Consider the following 21,275-nt stretch of genomic DNA (forward strand, 5'->3'; position numbering starts at 1 on the left):
TGAGCGCTGAGCGACAGCAGCGCCGTCCAATCGAGAGGGGCGCTCTCTGGAGGCTCCGCCTCAGTTCCGATCGACGTAGGAAACCTCGGGAGAGCGGGCGGACCCCTGCGCTCTGCGGTCCTCGCCGGCCCCCGCCGGTCCCCACTAGTCCTCTCCGGTCCCCGCTAGTCCTCTCCGGTCCCCGCTAGTCCTCTCCGCTCCTTGCCGGTCCTCTGCGGCCTGGCCGTGTTTAGGGAGAAGGAAACGCCCCAGTTGTGCGGCAGGGCTTCCGTGTCATCGGAAACCTATTTCCGATTTGAAATACGAAATGAAGTTGAGGCGTCTCTTCCTCAGCCACTCCCTGGGAGTTTCAGGTCCGCGAGGTCGGAGAAGAGCGAGCCCTCCTGGTCCTGGTTCCGAAGTAGAGGCTGAGTCTCCTCTGTGTCGCTGCCCTTGCACTCTTGTTCACTTAGGTTGGCCAGTCTTAATCTTGTGCCCTGGAGTAAAGAGGAACCAGGTGAGAGAAGGGGGTCCGGGAAGACCTCTCGAGAGACCTGTCCCGGGGTTGCAGAAGTGGGCAGGTCACAGTCTTTCGGAATCTGTTCCTCGTGAGTAAAATGGTGATCCTGTCACTTGTCTACGTGAGACGCGAGGACTGAACTGGACGAATCCCGGAAAGCGCTCACTACATGAGGCGGCCCCCGTTAAAGCAGAGTGAGGATCGCTGCGACCTGAGCGGTGGAAATCGAGCCTCGGCTGAATGCCTGCCTGCTGTAGCAAGCCTGGCTCTCCCAGCCCCCCATTCCTGCCTCAGTTTGATTACTTTACAGCCTCCGGACGCAGGATTCCTTTCTCCTGACACACGTCCTTTTCCCGGTTTCTGTTGTAAGACCATTCTCCCTCCATGTGTCATTTTTCTGTATTTGAGCAGAGGCACTGACTGCCTTTTTTTTGGAATATCTTCAAGGATGTTTCTGTGGTGAATAGCCTTGGACAACAAATAATGTCTCCCTCCAGGCAAAGATCTGGCAGACTTAGTCTCCATTATGAGAGATTCCATTTCCCCGAGCTTCTGAGTCCCCTAATGTAAGGCAGCCTACTATGGCCCTCATCACAGAGGCTTGTGGGAATCGGGGCCCAGAAAAGGGGCCCAACTGTTAATTCTCCGACTATTGTTACCAACATTAGTAATGAGCTGCCCTTTGTCTCTGATCCAGGACCTACCAGCATTCTTCAACCTGCTACAGGGTAGCTTGTTAATTTGCAAAAAGGCCAAAATCTCAGTGCTTTTATAGTTCTTGACAGTTGTCTTCCAAACTTTTCCTCAGAGTAGCCTGTTTCCCATAGTGCCAAGGGGATGAATACTGCCTTCTGCAGTGTTTCTTAAGTGCTCTTCATGGTCCTCCTGCCTTATCTGGGGGAGCTTTCTAAAAGCAGACTCCGGACCCAGTGTGAGGAGCTTGCCTCTCTGAGAGGAAGGCCCAGATATCTGCATTTCACATGCTGGCCAGGTGATTCCCAGGCACACTAAAGCTTGAGGCCCACTGTTCTATATCAAATCTGGAGTTACAGTTAAAGATCCAAAAACTAACCTTAGAGGCAGTCTCTGAAAAGGCCACAAGATGGTGCTAATAACCCTACACTCCAGGCACCCTCCAGAAAATCTTGTTTTCTAGTTTTTCCCTTAACCTAGTGTTCCCTTACCTGTGTGCCCCACTGTTCTGTCAGTCTGTTTGCTGTCTGTTATTTCATTCTGTTCTTACAGGGTTTTCCCTGTTTGTTTTGTCGTTGTTGTTTTTCACAGATAAGAAAACATATCTTATTTTCTTTAAGCAGAATACAAAAGCCAGCATTCAACCAATAAGGTTCTCCAGGCTTTCTGGAAATCCGGAAAGGTGTTATGCCAAGCCCCACCACTAGCCAGAGGCATGCAGGGCTCTTTTCTGACTTCCTTTTCCTCAACCATAAACGGAAAGATCCAACTAAAAGCTCCAAGTTCTCAGCAGCCCAGACACTCTGAACTTTTTTATGCTTTGCATAATTTCAGTGAAGAAAGTGACTAATACTTACCCAGACACCAGAAAAGAGAAATCCGTTGCCAACTTCTATATCTTCTTTCAATAGAAAGAACTTTTCCAGGACGTTGAAGTTCAGGCTCTCTGTTATACCTATTAATCTAACGCAAAAGTCTGCAGACAGTTCTGGCTGTTTCTGATTTGCCCCATCCCAAACCCCAGGCATTCTTGCCGGGCACTGCCACTTTCCAAACCCCTGCTATACCCATGAAGATGTATGTAAGGAATGACAACTGTTTTTCAAATGTTATGTTAGAGAAAAAAATTCCTAGGTGCAGAAGATGGGTGAATTTTTTTTTCCTTTTCTTTTTAGATCAGCATCCTAGAAAGTGACTTGTGTAAATAAAAGGCAGAGATTAGATTAACTGTATTAGATTTGAAAAAAAAAAGCAAGACCTAACTGTACGCTGCCTAAAAGAAGCCCATTGTAAATGTAAGCATACAAATAAGTGAAAAGGATAGGAAAAGATATACCGTGCTAACAGGTGTCAAAGCTGGGTTGGCTCTGTTAATATCTGAAAAGCAGATTTCATATCAAAGACTATTATAGGGATAATATTCTATAGGATGGCCATAGAGTGCAACCATTGCAGAGCTGGCGATCGCAAGAGCAACTTCCAGAAATAGGCAACCAGGGATGCAAACGTGATGGAGAAATACTAGGGAAGTCTTCAAGGAAATCACTAAAGTCTGGTGCTTGATGTGGGACATAGAGGTGGCCGGAGCCTTCTCTGAAGCCTGAACCATGGCGGAAAAAAGAGGGTAGGGCCTCTGATTTGGTTTGAATAATGCAGGGAGATAATAATGTTAAATGTAAGTGGTTAGGGATACACCTAGTAAATGGCCTACCCCTGGGTCAGATTTGGTTGAAGACTTCTTTTATTTGATCCATGTGTTTCCCCCCGCCCCCGTATCATTTATCATTTATGATGTTGGGTTTTTTTTTTAGATTTTATTTATTTATTTATTTATTTATTTATTTATTAGAGAGAGAGAGAAAGCATAAGAGGAGAGAGGTCAGCGGGAGAAGCAGACTCCCTGCTGAGCAGAGAGCCCTATGTGGGACTCAATCCCGAGACTCCAGGATCATGACCTGAGCCGAAGGCAGTCACTTAACCAACTGAGCCACCCAGGTGCCCCCTATCATTTATGATGTTCTAAACTTCAGCTTTTATTTTGAATTTTTTTGGTTTTGTTTCAAGTTTTTATTTAAATTCCAGATAGTCAAGGTATAGTGTAATATTAGTTTCAGGAGTAGAGTTTAGTGATTCATCACTTACATAGAACACCCAGTGCTCATCACAAGTGCCCTCCTTAATGCCCATCACTCATTTAGCCCCCCCCCAACTCCCCTCCAGGAACCCTCTGTTTTCTATAGTTAAGAGTCTTGAGAATGGATCATCTCATATCATTAAAAGTCTAGAGGCAACAAGATGGGATCGGGAGGGAGACAAACCATAAAAGACTCTAATCTCACAAAACAAAATGAGGGTTGCCGGGGGCGGGGGGGGGGGGGGTTGGGGGGGGGGGGAGTATGGACATTGGGGAAGGCATGTGCTGTGGTGAGTGCTGTGAAGTATGTAAGCTTGGCAATTCACAGACCTGTATCCCTGGGGCTAACATTATATGTTAATATATATAACATTATATGTTATATGTTAATAAAAACATTAAAAAAAAAGTCTAGAGGCAAAAAGGCTATATCCAGCACAAAGACACTGAGACCCCAGATTCTTTCCAACTTGCAAGTCTGCCTATGGCTTCCTTTTGGCTGGAAATTTACAGCAACAGCTCTAGGCATCTTACCTGACATCAGCCAAAGTCCATAATTGGAATAGAGCCATTTCCCTCTACTATGTCTTATCTTCAGAGCCAAGAAACCTTATCTAAAACCCTCCAGAAGATTTCTCCTCACACCTTATTAGTCAGAACTGGGTCACACTCCCACATCTAAATTCATCACTGGCAAGAGGAGTAAGACCACTATGATTGATTTGAACCAGTCGGAATTTACCTGAGTCATGGAAGTAGAGGGATGGTAATTGAGATACGTTTGGGACTTGGCTATTTATTATGAAAGAGAGGGGAATTGCCATTAGGTAGGCAACTATAGGTTTAGGACAGTTGCCAACATTTGCAAATTAGATTTTACATTAAAAGTCAAAATTTCTCCCTTTGCCTTTTTTTCATTAAAAAAATTTAATTGTGCTAAAATAAACATAAAATTTACCATCCTGAGCATTTCTAAGAGTACAGTTCAGTAATGTTAAGTATACTCCCGTTGTTGTGCAACCAATACCCAGAACTTTTCCATCTTGCAAAACTGAAACTGTTTATTAAACAAATCTTTTTCCCTCCTTCCCCCAGCTCCTGGCAACCACCAGCCTACTTTTGTCTCTATGAATTTGATTGTTCTAGGTACCTCATGTCAGTAGATCATACAATATTTGTCTTTTTGTGCTGGGTTATTTCACTTAGTATAGAATGTCGTCAGAGTTCATCCGTGTTGTAGCCTGTGTTAGAGTTTCCTTCTTTATTTTTTTTTAAAGATTTCATTTATTTTTTATAGAGAGAGGAAGTGAGGATGAGTTGGCGGGGAGGGGTAGAGGGAGAAGCAGACTCCCCACCAAGCGGGAAGCCCAATGCAAGCCCAGTCCCAGGACCCTGGGACCACGACCTGAGGTGAAGGTAGACACCCAACTGACAGCCACCCAGGTGCCCTCCTTCCGTCTTTAAAACTGAATAATATTCCATCGTATGGGCAGAACACATTTTTGTTTATTCCCTTACCCATCGTTGGACACTTGGGTTGCTCCCACCTTTGGCTCTTGTGAATAATGCTGCTACAAACACAGGTGAATAAACACCTCTTCGAGACTCTGCTTTTAATTCATTTGGATATATGCCCAGAATTGGAATCTGTGGATAATAATAGTAATTCTACTTAATTTTTTTGAAGAACTGCCATACCGTTTTACACAGTAGCTACACCATTTTACATCCCTACCAATAATGCAGACAGGTTCCAATTTCTTCACATCCTGGCCTCCACTTGTTCTTCTTTTCTCTTCTCTTCTCTTTTCTTTTCTCATTGTAGGCAGCCTATTGGGCATGACGTGATATCTCCTTGTGGTTTTTATTTGCATGTCCCTAATCATTAGCGGTGTGGAATATCTTTCTATATACTTGTTGGCTATTTGGATATCATCTTTGGAGGAATGTTGATTCAAGTCCTTTGCTGATTTTTAAATTAGATCATTTTGTTGTTGTTGTTGACCTGTAGGAGTTCTTTTTATCTCCTGGGTATTAACCCCTTATCAGATATATAACTTTCAAATATTTCCTCCCCTTCTGTGTTTGCCTTTTCACTTTGTCAATTTCAATGCATAGAAATTATTTACTTTGATGTCATCCAATTGATCAGTTGCTACTTTTGTTGCCTTTTGATGACATATCCAAGATACCATGGCCAAATCCAATGTCATGAAGCTTTTTCCCTAAGGTTTTATAGTTTTAGGTCTTACGGGTAGGTCTTCAATCCATTTTAAATTAATTTTTTTAAAAGATTTATTTGAGAGAGAGAGTGCACAGTGAGGGGAGGGGCAGAGGGAGAGAAAGGGGGGAAGCACCCTTTGAGCAGGGAGCCAGATGCTCCCAGGACCCTGGGATCATGACCTGAGCTGAAACCAAGAGTTGGACACTGAACCAATTGAGTCACCGAGGAGCCCCTCCATTTTGAATGAATTTTTACATATGGTGTAAGGGTGGGGTCCAATATCACTCTTGTGTGTGGATATCCAGTTTTCCTGACACCATTTGTTGAAGACTGTCCTTTCTTACACTGAATAGCCTTGGCACCCTTGTTGAAGATCATTCGACCACATACACAAGAGTTTATTTGGGAACTCATTCCATTGGTCTATGTGTCTTTCTGTCAGTACCACATTTTTTTTCCATTATTGTAGCTTTGTAATAAGTTTTGAAATCTAGAAGTGTGAGACCTCCAACTCTTTTCTCTGTAAAGATTATTTGACCATCGGGGTCCCTTAGGATTCCATATGAATTTTGGGATGGATTTTTTTTATTGCATTAAATATCGTTGGGATTTTTATAGAGATTGCACTAAACCTGTAGACCATTCTGGAAAGTATTGACATCTTAACAACAAAGCTGAGTATTCCAATCCATGAACACAGGCTATCTTTCCATTTACTTACGTCCTGTGATTCCTCCAGCCATGTTTTATAGTGTTCAGCAGCCCAAGTCTTTTGCCTCCATCATGAAGTTTATTCCCAAGTATTTTATTCTTCTGGATGCTATTGCAAAGGGAGTTATTTTCTTAATTTTCTTTTTGGATAGTTCAGTGTCTGTGTTTGCTTTTAGAAAAAGAAAGCTCTTGCTGCATTGCTATAGGAAGCTTCCTCTTCCGCACAGCAGTAGACTTTTGAGCTGAATAGCAGGTGCTTCCTGTAGAAGGGACATTTGTTCTCCAGTTTGTCCCAGACCCCATCCAGCTAGCTTCCCTCACCTCCCCTGCCTTGCCTCTGTGGACCTCCAGGCTTTCAGGCCCTTGCTTGGATGTACCCAGTAAGGGTTTTACTCCTCTTACTGTGAAGGAGGTAGGGTGGTAAGATACTCCAATACAGACAGTTAACTTGGCACTTGACAAAATGAAATCTAAGTGGATTGTCCATGTTCCTGATATTTCTCTCTAAGCCCCAAATTATTTTATTGCAAATATTTTGAATAGACTTTAAAATATATATATATATATATATATATATAGTGTGATTTTTTCCCCTCTTAAAATATAGAATGCAGAACATAATGTGAACTTTCCTTCCTGACTTAGACAATAATTACTGTGCTGTGCTGGACATAAAGGGGTGCCCTCAGGAGTTCGTGCACTATGTAAGGTCGTCCGTCTCCGCCCTGTAAGTGGCCACAGATGCCTATGTTTTAGAGGTTCTTCCATTTGCTAGGCACTTGGTGTTTCTTTCTTTTTTTAGAGGTGCTTCTTGCTGCTAACAACCATTCTGCCTATAGCAGCCTGCTTTCAATGCCTCTTGATACTTCTAGTGTGGGCTAGGCACAGAGAACCAGCCACATTTGTTAGAATTGCAGATGTCAGTAATGGCAAGACAAGGTTCATAGGGCCATGCCATTGCTTCAGAGCTTATCCATAGGGTGTGGGGACCCAGCGAGCTCACTCACATGGTGGGTGAGGGATGGAGAGCCAAGAAGGCCAAAGTCACAGGAGTCATGGAGCTGACTCAAAGTGGGCGAGGCAGCAGGTGGGCTCCATTTCCACACAGGCACTCTGCGTGGGCACCCTGCCACCCACTGCTCTGCAGCCATCTTGGGGAGCCACCCAAGGCCAGAAAATGGTACCCAGAGCTGTGGAAGTTGCCAGGCCTCTGTGGCACTAAGACTCTGCCTATTGTTTTTAAAAGGGAAGTGAAAACATTCTACTGACTTCTCCATCTGCCCTCCCTCTTGAGTCCCCAAATTAATTTCTCAATGGATTTAATATGGTTTTATTTTTCCCAAAGAGATTCACTTGGGATTATGTCCGGGAATCCATTTTTTTTTTCTCCATGGAAACATTTTATTTATTTTAACTTTTTCACATTTTCAAACACAAAATGAGAGAGAACAGTTTAGTTAACCCGCATCTACCCATCATTCAGCTTACATCAGTAATCAAATTTTCTTTTTTGTCTCACTTTTCCCTTCTAATTTGGGGGGTTGGGTATGGTGGAGTATTTTAGGTAAATAATATAAAATAAATACATTAGGTAAATCCTCCCCCACCTTTTTTGAAGTAGGCTCCACACCCAGCATGAAGCCCAACACAGAGCTCAATCTCATGACCTTGAAATCATGGCCTGAACTGAAATCAAGAGTTGTACACTCAACTGACTGAGCCACCCAGGGGTCCCAGTGATGGAATATTTTAAAGTAACCATTATTTTTATTTCAAGAACACATTTTTAAAAGTTGCAACAGGATAAAATACCTTCCATTTATTGCCAGCTATGAGCCATGGTGCTGGCAGGGAAATTTACATGTATTATTTCTAGTCCCTCTGACAACCGTATGGTAAGTTATTCCCATTTTACAGATGAGGAAATTGAGGTTCTGCCTTAATTTATAGACAAAAGAACATAGACTGACTGATAGTATATTAGTTAGGATACACTTGAAGCTATGATGACAGAGAAGCCCCAAGTGCAGCAACCTGAAAATTTTAAGTAAATTTCTCATGTAAATGTTCAAGTTGGCCCAGGCCATATCTAGGGCTAGCATTGTGGCTTGATGGCACTAGGGACCCAGACTTCATTTCTCAACACCATAGACCAGGATGGCGGCTCCAGTTTCCATCATTTGGTGCAGGTGGACAAGGAAATGTTGGAGGCTTGCCCATTGACAGGCATGATCCTAAAGCTCACTCACCAACCATTGCCCAGAACTTAATCACTGGCCATACCTGCAAAGGAGACTGGGACATGCAGTCTTTATTTGGAGCAGCCTAGGACCAACTAAAAATCGAGGATTCTATTATAAGGGAAGAAAGGACAACCAGCTGTGACTTCCTGAATGGAATAGAGCCCTTTTGAAGTCAAGGACATGGTTTTGAAGTTTGGGGGTTCTTTTGTTGTTTTTTTTGGGGGGGGTTGGCTTCAACTGTGGTCCATTTAGCAAACCCAGTGGTACCTGGTTTATTTAGAGGTAGATGTCCTTTGGTGATGATTTCAGTTATTTAATCCTTGTGCCCATGACTTTTTTCTTTGTTCATTTCTTTCTTTCTTTCTTTCTTTTTCTTTCTTTCTTTTTTTTTTTTTGCTCAGAACACTTATAACCATATTATTCTTTTAAAATGAAATGTATTCTGTTTTTTTTTTTTTATTATTTTTTAAGTAGGTTCCATGCCCAGCACAGAGCCCAATGTGGGGCTTGAACTCATAATCCTGAGATCATGACCTGAGCTGAGATCAAGAGTCAGATGCTTAGCCAACTGAGCCCTGCAGGTGCCCAAAAGTGGAATATATTCTAATAACAAACTTACATTATATGATTTCATTCCATTATCCCATAATAGACTCCAATGACATATCATTACGTAACAATAATGGGTTTATATTCAGCCCTGCTCTTTCCCACCTGGGTGGCTGTGGACAAATTATTTATCTTTTCCAAGCCTCCTTTCCCTTTCTACAAAATAGGAATACTATTATTTACTTCAATAAATTGTTGTGAAGACCCATTAAGTGATGGGTGAAAATTCCATTCATACAGTGAACACCTGATAGATTGTATCTGTATAACAGATAATCTATATAATCTCTCCCCACTAAACCCACCCTATTTAATTCCTATTCTTTCTTTTTTTTTTTTTTTAAGTAGGCTCCACAGACAAGTGGGGCTTGACCTCATGATCCTGAGATCAAGAGTCGTGTGTCCTACCAACTGAGCCAGCCAGGTGCCCCTAATTCCTGTTATTTCTAAAACTAAAATCATAGCATATTATATAGCACAATGCCATAATAATTGCCATAGTGTGGATATTTTCATACCTATCAATTAATTGGGTCATCATGATACCCTGTGGAATAGGTAGGGAAGGTAGTACCTATTCCTCTACTCTCCTAGATTAGGAAATGCAAACGCAGAGAGATGGATTTGCTTGCCCAAGGTCACGTCTTCCCTCTTGAATGGCTCCTTCCCATGTGCATCTAAACCCACTCCACTGGCTACCGTCTTAAACACAGCTTAGAACACACAATGAACCACCGACAGATTTTTTTAAAGACCATTCATATAGAATCCTAGGCTCCTGGAAGCATTTCTGATAGGTTTTTAAAAAGGCAGATAACAGGCTGACATATGTCACCTGAATTTTTCATGACCGATACTGGACAGAACATAGGGAGACTTACAGGCAGAGAGTTTCCATCGCAGGGAGTTTTCCCAGGTCTCTTTCATAAACAAAACCTATTATCTTATGATGCTAGGCTCTAGATTTCAGAGCTTTAAAGAAACATCTCTGAAGAATTCAACATCTCTGAAAATTTTGAGAATCTGGAAACCTTGCTTCAGTTAGGGCCAAGTGATATTGTAGTTTATGGATTTGGCCACAGGGAGGCAGCATACACAAACTCACCTTTCCTTAAACCTGTTGGATTAGTTTTGCTCCTTAGTTCCCACTGCTTCTGGCCCAACACAGACCCTCAACAGCTAATGTAAGTATCTAACCTTCAACTGGTCAACATTCATCTCCTCATTCCCATGCACAAGAACACGGAAGGGGCCCCCATTTTCTGAAGCCCTCTGACGATATCCTTGTGGGGCTGTCAGTTGGTCTGTTAGTCTTCCCCCATACTTGGCCTGCCAACTCCAGTTTACCTGTCGCTCTTGCCTGATCACCCCAAGCCCTACCCACAGTCTCCCCTGACACCTGACTGCTCTGCAGGTAGCCAGCATTACCTGGTGCTGGGGACATCATGAACAGGTGAATGGGGTAAACCAGGGGGAGCTCCTGCGGGTATGGCTATGAGCGCCCACCCAATGGGTTGTCAGCTGCCTTGGTTGGGCAGGTGGGCCCCAGGCTCAGAGATTCTGACTGTCAGTAGACCCGCAGTGCCATCCAGGTATCTGTGTTTTAAAAGCTACAGGTCATCTGTCCTCTGGTCACAATTTGAGAAACATAGAATTTCTGGCTTTGTGGACAAGTTAAGGAATCTTAAGTCTTGGTTTTCTTTTCAGAAAATGGGGGAAATTAAATGAAATGCTGTCAACTGAATGCTTTCTTAGCATAGTGGTTGGCATTTAGACATACTCACCAAATGCTGTATTTCCTGTTGTTCTCCATGGAGTTCGGTGTTAGTGGGTGCAGTGGTACGGGGTGGGGGGGCATCATGTATTCTGGGCGGTCATGTATGGCAGCACAACTCCAGGGGGCGCCACCCTTAGAGACCACCCTATGAATAGCATGTTCTAGAACCATGGGAGGTCCCAACCCTTCACAGGACCCAGAATGAAGAAATCTGGGGCAGGGGCTCTATAGAGGAACTTTGAGGATGAGCAGGGACATTGAGGACATACCAGCTTTCTGACCTTATGCTAAGTCCTGTTCATCTCCTCCTACTTAGGGGGAAAGTCTGGAATCTTTCTAGCAGAAGGGGAAAAAAAGGGTTTCTAGGTGCCCTTGAGTCACTGCCTTGAATTTCAGGCACTGCTCACCTGAGTAAAGAGGTGAACCAGCCTCTGTTTGGCCAGCAAAGTGAGCTGACCTGGAGATGAGGCTGAGTAAAGGCTGCTGGGCTTTGGTGACAATTCTTGTGTCGCCCTCTGGGCCTGCCCTATCATAACACAAGCACCTGGATCGGTTCTACCAGAGCCCCTGGTGATATTAACCTGATCTCTAGTGTCCCATCAAGGGCTTGGGGCTACTTTAGGACATAAAGAGACCTAGAGGGACCCGGATGCTGAGATTCTGGGAGCCGGGTAACTGGCTCCCTCTCTGAGCCCTACCTTGAGGCTAGAGAGGAAACACCAACCTCTAAGCCTAGCCTCCAGAAGTCTGCAATCGGAGCGGGAGGAGGAGGGAGGCGTGGGAGGAGTTGGGCGAGGTCAGCCGCTCCCAGGGACCACCAGGGCAGGAGACCCATTTGGGGCTCCGGAGATGGGTCCGCAGGTGGGCACGTGCCGCTCAGGGAATTGGTGGCGGCGTCTATTTCAGGGTTTATGGTAAGAGGCTGGAGCGGGCACACACTCAGCGCCACAGACAACACACCCCACCCTTTAAGGAAGTGAGGAGGAGAGCAGCAGGGGTGTGGTTAACTAGGAGGAGGAGAGGGGAAAACACAAACCTGTCAGCCCTGTTACTGAGTAGAGGCCTCGCGAGCGGCCGCGCACCCCTTACCTGCCGCAGCCCCCCGGACCCACCTGTACCTGCCGGCCGCGCAGCCCGCGCCTCACCTGGCTGAGCCAAGGAGCCGTCGGAGTCGGCGCTTCTCTCCGTGTGAGTCCCCTCCCGCCATCCGGGCGGAGCGCCCAGCCACAAGTTGGAGGCAGGCCGGGGTGGTAGGGGTGGGAAGGGGGTGATTCCGAGACTGCCGGTACCTGGACAGGAGCGGGAGTTCCTGGAAAAGGGACTCCGGTGTCGGAGCCGCTGGGGCGCTGCACGCCCAGCTGGCTCGCCTTCCCCCTGGGGCAGAGCAGAGTCTATTTGGGGAGTTAATTTGAGACTGAGGGGTGTTTCTCCCTTTTTGTCATCTGAACGTATTCTGGGAGGGGAGGCTGGGGGACGATGAGAACGCACAAAATCGCCACCTGCTTCCAAAGGTCGGATCAGAGAGCGACAAACCAGGGCTTTCAGAATGCAACTTCGGCCGCTGCCTCGGAGCCGCTCCCTGCCCTCCCCCCTTCCCCTCTCCCCGTGCCCTTCAGCACCCCCCTCCCCCGTCATGTTCCTAGCACACCCCACTGCTCTGGCAAGGACTGCCTGCACCCCAGAGGGCGTTTTCTAAATCAAGCCCGGACTGGAAGCAAGCAGGGCTCTGCGAGGGCCATAGAGGCAGAACTCCAGGGTGTCTGTGTGTGTGTGTGTGTCTGTTTGGGGGTTAAAGTTAACACTGGCTGCTCACTGGTTCTTTGTGAACTACCTTCTCAGTTGCAGGAAAGGGTTAAGTTCTGTGCTGCCTTCTCTTGCTGTCAGGCTGTGCGTGGGCAAAGCCTTGGGTGGGTGAACAGGGAACATATGGGTGATGTTCTGAGCCCACCGAGCCCCACCACCTGCCCTAACCCTCAGCCATCTGACACTGGCATCTCCCTACACCCCAAACTTGGGGCTCAGTCCAATCAGGTTCCCTTAAAGGGGCCAGGGGGAGAAGGGGAGCAGCGTTTGTCCCCAGAGGGGGCATGTGTCAGGAGCATTTGGAAGCCAAGGAGAAGTTTCCGCTGACCTGTAGCTCGGCTTGAGCCCCCAGGTACAGTTGGTATGGCATGACCTGGTAAGGGGCACGAGGAGACCTCTCCATGCCTTGACTGCTCTCTCCTCACCGGAGTCCAGGCCAGGACATGCCTTTGAGGACCTGAGCCCCAGCCTCTCACAACTCTGAGAGAGGGAGAAGAGGCAGAGATGAAAAAGTGAGTAAGGATGGGAGGAAGGAAGTAGTCACATTCAAGAGATGCGGCTCTGCCTGGATAGTCTCCATCCATCCATTCATTCATTCAATAAGCATCTGCTGCTTCCTACCTGAGACTATGTGCTGGTTCTTCATGTGGGGACACAAGGATGTTTGTGCCCCACCCCCGCTCTCTGGAGGGGGATGGTGGACATCGGATGCTGAGGGCTGCAGTAGGAAGGGGCAGGGATCAGGGTGTCAGGTAAGACTTCCTGGCAGAAGTGACTCCAACAGGAGACCCTAAGGATCAATAGAAAGCGGCCAGAGTGGGAGAGAGGGACGGAGGCAGGCACAGAACACAGCAAGTGCTGAGACCTGAGGCCAGAAGCAGCATGACACATTGAGGAAACTGAAAGTAACGCAGCATGGTTGGAGCATGGAGAGTGCAGGGGCGAGGTGAAGCTGGGGAGGTAAGTAGAGACAGCTCCAGAAGGGCCTGCTTAGGCTGCCATGGCAACTCCCGTTGGAGCAACACTTGGGACCTAGAGCCAGGCAGGAGACTTCCCAGCATGCCTCTGAGTCTAGGGTGGGGTTGCCAGATTTAGCGAATAAAAACACAGGACACTCCGATTTGAATTTCAGATAAGCCATGACTATTTTTCAAGTATAAGTATAGCCCTGCAGTATTTGGGCCATACTTATACTAAGACATTATGTATTGTTTATGTGAAATTCAAATTTAATACGTATCCGGTATTTTATCTGGCAACACTCTTCTAGAAGGAAGGCGAAGATGCTCCCGGGCTGGGAAATGAAGGATGGACCGTGCCCATGTGCCAGGAGAACAGTCTTCAGGGCATATTTATCTTGTCACCAATCCTCCTGGGTGACGGCTTGGGACTCCTTCACTGACTGACCATGTTATTTCTTTAAAAAAAAAAAAATTCCTTGGTTTTCATGTTTATCTACAAGCTGAGGATTGTGATACCTCAGAAAGAGATTGGGCTTTGGAGGCTAATGGACCTGGATTCAAATCCCCGCTTGGCCCCTTGCCCACCGTGAGGCTCTTGGGAGCCCCCGAATCTCTTTTCTGAACGAGTACAGGAATAACATGTTGTTGGAAGGATCTATGATAATGCACATAGACTCTCTAGTGAGCGCTCAAGAAAAAGTGGCAGATATTAATTTTTGTGACTCCTTTGCCAGGGTGACCAAAATAGCATCCACAAAGTGCTTGGGGCTCATTGATTTCTGTTTATATTTAACGAGGACTCAGAGGTTCCCCAGGGAAATAATGTGGTAGGTGTCCGGCTTCTAGCAAGAGAGTGTGCCAGCTCTTGAGCAAAGAGGGAGAGCCTGAATTGTTTTTCTCAGCTCTACCCTTCCTTTTGCAATCACCTGCTTCCAGGGGAGGAGATCTCCAGCTCTCCTCTTGGAGGAGGATGGGTGGGAGAGAGGTGGTGGCTCAGGGCAGAATTAACGGAAGGGAAAATGTGAATGAATTACAAGAGAGAACCCACATAAAACAGCTAGCGCGGTATCTGGCATAAACAAGTGCACTGCAAAATTTGGACTGCCATCATTCCCGTTTTTACAAGTACCTTCGACTCGTAAAAACACATAGACACGTAGACACACAGACTCATTGCAGGGGTAGATGAAGTAGGGGGTGCCTTGGGAGCCATGTTTTGACTTTAATGAGAGCATTGGTGAGAGCAGTTTAGGGACCTCCTAAAAGGGAACTGGAGGGAGTTAAGAATTAGTTAAGAGAAAGAGGAAATGGAAATTGTGTTCCCTTGTGCGGACCGTGGAGTTAAAAATGGTCCCTTTCCAATGGCTGAATCTCCTCCTCCCCAGGGGTGAGTGTTTTGTTCCCAGCTCTGTAGACCAGCATTTGCCAAACAGTGTTCAGAGAAACTCTATGCCGTGAGAGAGTTATGGGTGTTCCCTTGGAGAAATGTTCAGATGAGCTGCCTCTCGGAGAGTTGTCACGTGTCTTTGCACAGTCAAGTTCCTGCAGAAAAAACTTCTGTATCCCTGGGTCTTCTAGCATTCTGTGAATTTGACCCTAGAACCCTGGAAGGGTGGGGGGGGGCTGTTGGGGAACCTATTATTGTCTCAAAGGAAATAGCATTTCCTATCTAGTGACTGTTGATGTGGGCACAGTTCTGGGACCAAGCAGGTCTTTCAGAGGACATTGTTCATTCCCTAACTCTAACCAGGAGAGATCTAATTGATCCTAGACTCAGCAGTGTCCAACTTACAGAGGATCTCTGGGGACTGAGTGCTGGTGCACAGCTGTCCCAGCATCATGTCTCCGCCATGGACACAAACCCCTACCCGTGTCAGCCAAAACCTTCCTGTAGCAGCTTACGCCCCTTTCTCATAGGTCAGAAAAGCCTGGGAAGAGGATGTCTCTTAGCAAGTGGCCATCCATGGTGATAGCCATTGCTCCATGTGTCCTCAGTACTCAGGCAAGCACACCGATGGTGAGGGAAGGAAAGGGAGAGAGCATGCTCTAGGGTAGATCTTGAGTGGTAGGTCTCTATCAGCCCCTAGCTTTCCTCCTGCCCAGGAGTCATGGGCTCTGGATCACGTGGCCCTGGCCTCCTGGATGAATGGAGCTCTGAGGTGGTCGCACACCGGTGGCTGGAGATACCCAAGGGTTATCATATGGTAATTATGCACATATGATAATTAAGAGAAGTTCTTGCTGGCTTGGTGACTGAGGGTTTCTCTTAGACTCTGCATGGGTTCCAGGGTAAAGGGGGAAGAGCAGGGAAGGGGGCAGTGGCCTGGAACATGAACAGGGCTAGTAGTCTGGTGGTCAAGTACAAAAGTTTGGAGTCAGTCAGCCAGGGTTCCAACTCCAGCTCTCAGACTTACTGCTTGACGTGAGGCAAGTCCCTTGGCCTGGTCGTCCTCATCCGGAAGACAGAGGTGACAGAGGAGGCAGACAGGCAGCGGCCCGGTAACGGGCCTGTACCCAACCCGCATGGCCTGTTTCACTGTTTTAGCGTCCCAGATGGCTTTATGCACCAGCTTCCTAATATCCTTAACTGTGCCCAAAAGTTTGGTCCTTCAACAACAGGCACTTGGTCGGTGTTGAATAAGTGTGGCTCTTCTTATCGTTGTATTTTTATGCTTAGGATTATCTGAGTGGGTGGGGAGGAAGCCCCTGAGGAAAAAGGCCATCCTGTGAGGAGTGGCCCTCCCAGCTTCTGTCTCTCTGACAGGCATCAGGTCTCCAGCAGTATTTGCTTCTTGCCCCACCCCGCACCCACGTCCACTGGATTCAGTGAGCAGCCAGCCCTAATGAGCTCTTTGGCCGAAGAGACTTTCTGCGACTGCCCATCCCTGGAGTCTGAATGATCGCTTAAGGGGACAGGTTTCATGAGCTGGTGGCTTTGCTCTCTGGGGTTCTCGGCACCCTAAACAAAGCTCTGAGCTGTGCGAGGGGGTGGCGATAGGGGAGGGGACCACTCTTTGAGTCACTGTGCTGTTTCCCAAGGGATAATTATTACTCACGATGACAGTTTGATTAAGAGAGCAGGCTGGAGGCTGCAAATTCCAGTGCCCTTTTTACCTAGACACAATGGCAGGTGGGTGGGAAGGTAGGATTTGTTTTCCAGGTAGGCTATGGGTGGGCGGCAGGAAAGGACTGTCCTCTGCTTCCCAAGACCTTCTCCCCCAGCCCTTCCCTTTCCCCAGCACTAAGGGAACTGCTGCTTTCATAAGGCAGCTGGGCCACATGATTAAGGCGAAGATAAACCACTGCCAGCATCCACGGAAGGCTGATCCTTCCCCACTTTCTTCTCTCGGCATCAAGTTCACCAACATTTTCCTCCTCTGCAGTGCCCTTCTTGCCTTTTCTTTCTCAAAATCCATTGCAAAGAATCTGGCCACATCTCTCACTAGCTGGGGGGCTCACAGGAACACGCCACACCCATTGTTTAGAACGTGGCACTGGGTTTAATTGTTGTCTCCCTTTTGGTTAGGTTGATTCTCTCAACAACTTTGAGGGCATAGGACCGACCCTTCCCTGTGCCCCTTCTTTCTCTGAGGGTCTGCCCACCACCTGGCTCTCTCAGACTCCCCCAGCTGCTGCATCCTTACTGGGACACCCGAGGGTCCAGGCGCCTCCTCGAAATCCTTCTGGGAATTCTGCTCTGAGTTTGGGCTTTGCTCCTGGGGGACGTGGAGGGGCAGGAATTTATTTCCCACCTGTGAGAAAACAGCCCCTGTTCTGGTCCTGGCCCCTGACACATCATGTCGTTTCCTGGTTTCTAAATCATGTAGTTGACCCCACCCCCTACTTCCTCCCCAGCCTCAAGCACATCTCCTTTCTCCAGGTGCATTTGCGGTGGGACCCTAGCTCCTCTCTCTGACGCAGGTTTCTACTCTCTCCACCCTTGGTTCCTGCTCCAGGCAGGTTCCCGGAGATCTGACACTCAGAAGGCACCCTTACTAGCAGCCGGTCACCTTCCCTCCACTATTTACAGGAACATGGGGCACTGATGTACAGTGATGCCCCTCTAGGCAGTCCTGAGTGGCTGTCCCAGGCTTGGGTTCTGAAGCCCCCAGTGCAAGCACATTGGGAGCCTGGGTTAGTGGAAAGACAATCAGGAATCAGAAGACATGGCCCCAGTATCGATGCTGCCACTCGCTAGCGGTTTGATTTGGACAGGTTGCTCGACTCTTCCAGACCTCACTTTTCTCACTTGAAAATGAAGAAAAAGGACAGCATCCCTGATGAGGTCCTTGAGAGAAATTCTGGACATATGTGAAAATGTCCCGGAAAGCACCCCAGGCACCATTCCTGGAGAAATGAGGAGTGGCAGGTTAAAGAGATGTGGGTTTGAGCCTTGACTCGGTCAGTTTCTATCTGGGTGACGTTGCCCCACAGAGCCCTAGTTTTCTCATTTGTAACTTGTTCTGGGGATTTGTGTGTGCTTTCTCCCCTCTTCACCTCCTTCACTCTCGGGGTCAGTCTTTCTTTACGTGAGAAGGACTTTATCTGTTCTCAGTAAGTCCACAGCCTGGTTGGGGAGGTAATAAGTAAACATATTGAACTGTAAGATGAGACGGGGACTTGCCGTGCCATAAAAGACACACCCGTAAAGTGTGATGATGTCAGAGGATGGAGAGGGTATTTCTGTCTGGGGAGTCTGGGGATGCTTCCTGGAGGAAGTGGCATTTGGAAAAGGTCTGAAAGGATGCGTAGGGATGACCGTGGAAACTTGGGATGGTGCTTGTGGTCAAAGAGTGTAAATAAAAGCAGGGAGGTGGGAAGGCCTCATTTGAATGAATCATTTTGGGTGGAGCTGAGGGTGTCGAAGGACCATAAAGATAAAGGGAAGAAAGTAGGATAAGGCTTGACCTGGCCGCTGAAGAGTTTGGACTTTATTCCGAAGGCTGCAGAGAGATGGGGAGGATGAAGTGGTGGGGGCGCTGATCAAATTTGGGCAGCAGCAAGTAAAGTGGATCCGAGAAAAGAGGGCTTGACGTTTCAGGAGGAGCAGGTAGGACATGTTATAACGGTTCATGTCTTGAGAGTTTGGATACATTATGTAGTTCAGGATGATTTGGGGGTCCTAGAGATATCTGCTAATTCATAGGAGGCTTCTGCCTTCTGAGTGGAGATTGGTCTTTAGCTGAATTGAAAAGTTGTAGGGTTGTGGTGCAGTCAGGTAAGCGTCCGGCTCTTGGTTTCGGCTCAGGTCGTGATCTCCTGGTCGTGAGATCAAGCCCGGTGTTGGGCTCCTTGCTGAACATGGAGTCTGCTCGAGATTCTCTCTCCCTCTGCCCCTTATGCTCGTGCTCTCTCTCTCTCCCTCTGAAATAAGTAAATAAATCTACAAAAAAAAAAGTAGATGTAGGGTTTATGGGAATATCTATAATTTGCCATTTTCCTTAATCCTCTCCTTTCTCTGGGTCATTGATTCAGAGATAAGCTGAACCCCCCCACCCCTCACCCTCACCCCCACCCACAGACTTATCTTTGCTAGGTATGCACTAAATGTTAGCCTGTCTCCAGGCCTAATGACACTCTCTATACGGCAGCCCTCTGCAGAATCGGGACAGCATGCCTTTAGATCTGCTGTCCCCCTCTGCCCTCATCACTTCCCATGACCTGGTCTCTGCCTCCGCCAGAACCTCCTCCCTTCAGCCCCCCACTTCCAAGAGTCTATCAGACGTTTCCACTCAAGTAATTTACCTTAAGTGCTACATGTTGGAAACCAAATTCGTCAGTTTCTCACACCAAACCATCTCTTCCTCCAGGCAACACTTTCGTTCACGCGGTTGTCATTCTCCTAGACACCCGGGCCAGAAACCCTGATGTTCTCTTACCTTTCTCCTCTTCTCTGCTTTTCTCTGCTCATATCTTACTTATCACTAATCCTACAGACTCCTTCTTCATGCCTCTCATTCCTCTCTTCCCTTCTCCCGAGGGTGCACTCAAGCCCAGGCGAAGCTGATTAGCTGATACCCTCTAATATTACCTCTAGGATAGGCTTCTAAGCCTCCAGATACCCTCCTGATACCCTCTAATATTACCTAGAAGCCTCTCCCCTTCCTCCAGTTCCTTCGGAAGCTCCCATGCCTCTAGACACACCCCAGTCCCTTCAATTTTGATGCCATCTATAATCTGACTTCTGTCTACCCTTCTAACTCAACCCCCGTGTACTTTCCAAGTAAGCCCTTCACCCTCGCTAGCATGATTTGCTCACTGGGCCCCATCAAACCTTTGCTCAGTTCCTGTGTTCCTGCCCGTGGTCCTGTCCACCTTCCCCAGCCCAAGTCCTCCCAGAGGCTCCATGCTCAACCCAGCCCCCGGGAAACCTGTTGCTCCCCCACCACCCCTTTCTCTGCCTCAGTGCTTCTTTGCACTCCCTGATCCGCTAGAATTTATCAACTCATCCCAGCGTGAAATGCTGGGGCAGGGAGGTGCTTTCCCTTTTGTTCTTATTAACTACCTCAGATGCCCATGATAGGAGATTCCGTTTCCCTCCTTCCCTGCACACCCATGCCTGGCTCTCTGGGCCAGGTGGGGTCTTCCTTATTCCCTGTGCTGGCATCACGACAGCCAGTTGTAGCAGCAGGAACCACATTCTCCCCAGGGGTCAGGATGCGCTCCTAGCCTCTTCTAAATGTGGAGGTTTCCTAGAGCCTAGGGAGGGGAAGCCTGGGATTTAGATCAGGAGCTCAGTAATCTCTTTATAAGCTGCTCCCATGTCTCTCTAATCCATGGATCCTTGCCTTTCCTGTCTCCCTTATCCTCCTGTGTATTGAGCTCATGTAGGCCAGACTGAACGACAGGAGAAGACAAGGTGTGGGGGATAAAGCAGGGAGCCTTGGTCAAGGGAGAAATTGTTGTGGGAATATGGAAGAGAGATTTGCAAGGCAGAGGTTGGCAATTTTTAGTAACCCGGACTTTGACCTCGCTGTGCACAGGCATAGGGCTTGCCATTATAACTGCTCTCAGAGCTTTCTGGATCCTGCAGTCCCAAGATTGGAAAACACTTAGTACACACCAGCTCCTTTATCTCCAGAGAGTGACCCTCCCTCCATTGGTCTGGGTGTATCTCTGAGCCCTCCACTCTTTCTCTACCTGACTCTCTGTGTAGAAAACCCCTCCCAGCCTGTGTTCCCTCCCTGGGAGAGTCATGAGGGACAACAGAGGGAGCCTTGCCCTGGGACGGGGAGACCTGGGTCTGGTCCCTGTCTGCCTGGTCACTGTCTAGCCACCTGATCCTGGGTGAGTCACCTGGGCCAACCTCAAGAGTTTTAGGCTTCTCATTTGCTCATACAATAAGGAGATTTGGGGACTTATTATCTGCTGAAGAGCTTTCTTCAAAATGTATCTCAGGCAGAAGCCCCGTGTTAAACCAGGTAAAAGTAGACCCTCTGGGGTCAAAGTGGGGAGGTAGGTGCCTGTTGCCTCCTCAACCCTCTTGCACAGCGGTCCTGGGGCCCTCCCTGCATCTCTTGGAGCTCGGATCATCTTGGATCCTTTCCGGGCCTCCAGTTTTTGAGGTCCTGATTCTTATGTGTTTTGTCACCCAGAAAATGGGTACAGATTCAAGTAGAT

At 47.5% G+C, this 21,275-nt stretch overlaps 1 protein-coding gene across 4 annotated transcripts in view; it reads left to right on the plus strand.

Annotated features, from left to right (window-relative positions):
* The first annotated feature begins 11,885 nt into the window (after positions 1–11,885).
* The window catches only part of PTK2B (protein tyrosine kinase 2 beta), a 121,202-nt gene continuing 111,812 nt past the window's right edge, over positions 11,886–21,275 (plus strand). For all 4 annotated transcript variants that reach the window (XM_032855653.1, XM_032855657.1, XM_032855656.1 and 1 more), the window contains exon 1: positions 11,886–12,078. The gene's annotated coding sequence lies outside the window, so the exon portion shown is untranslated. The remainder of the gene's footprint in view (positions 12,079–21,275) is intronic.

The sequence above is a fragment of the Lontra canadensis genome, unplaced genomic scaffold (genome assembly GCF_010015895.1).
Source record: "Lontra canadensis isolate GAN:19392208 unplaced genomic scaffold, GSC_riverotter_1.0 scaffold10, whole genome shotgun sequence".
In the NCBI taxonomy this organism is placed as follows: domain Eukaryota; kingdom Metazoa; phylum Chordata; class Mammalia; order Carnivora; family Mustelidae; genus Lontra; species Lontra canadensis.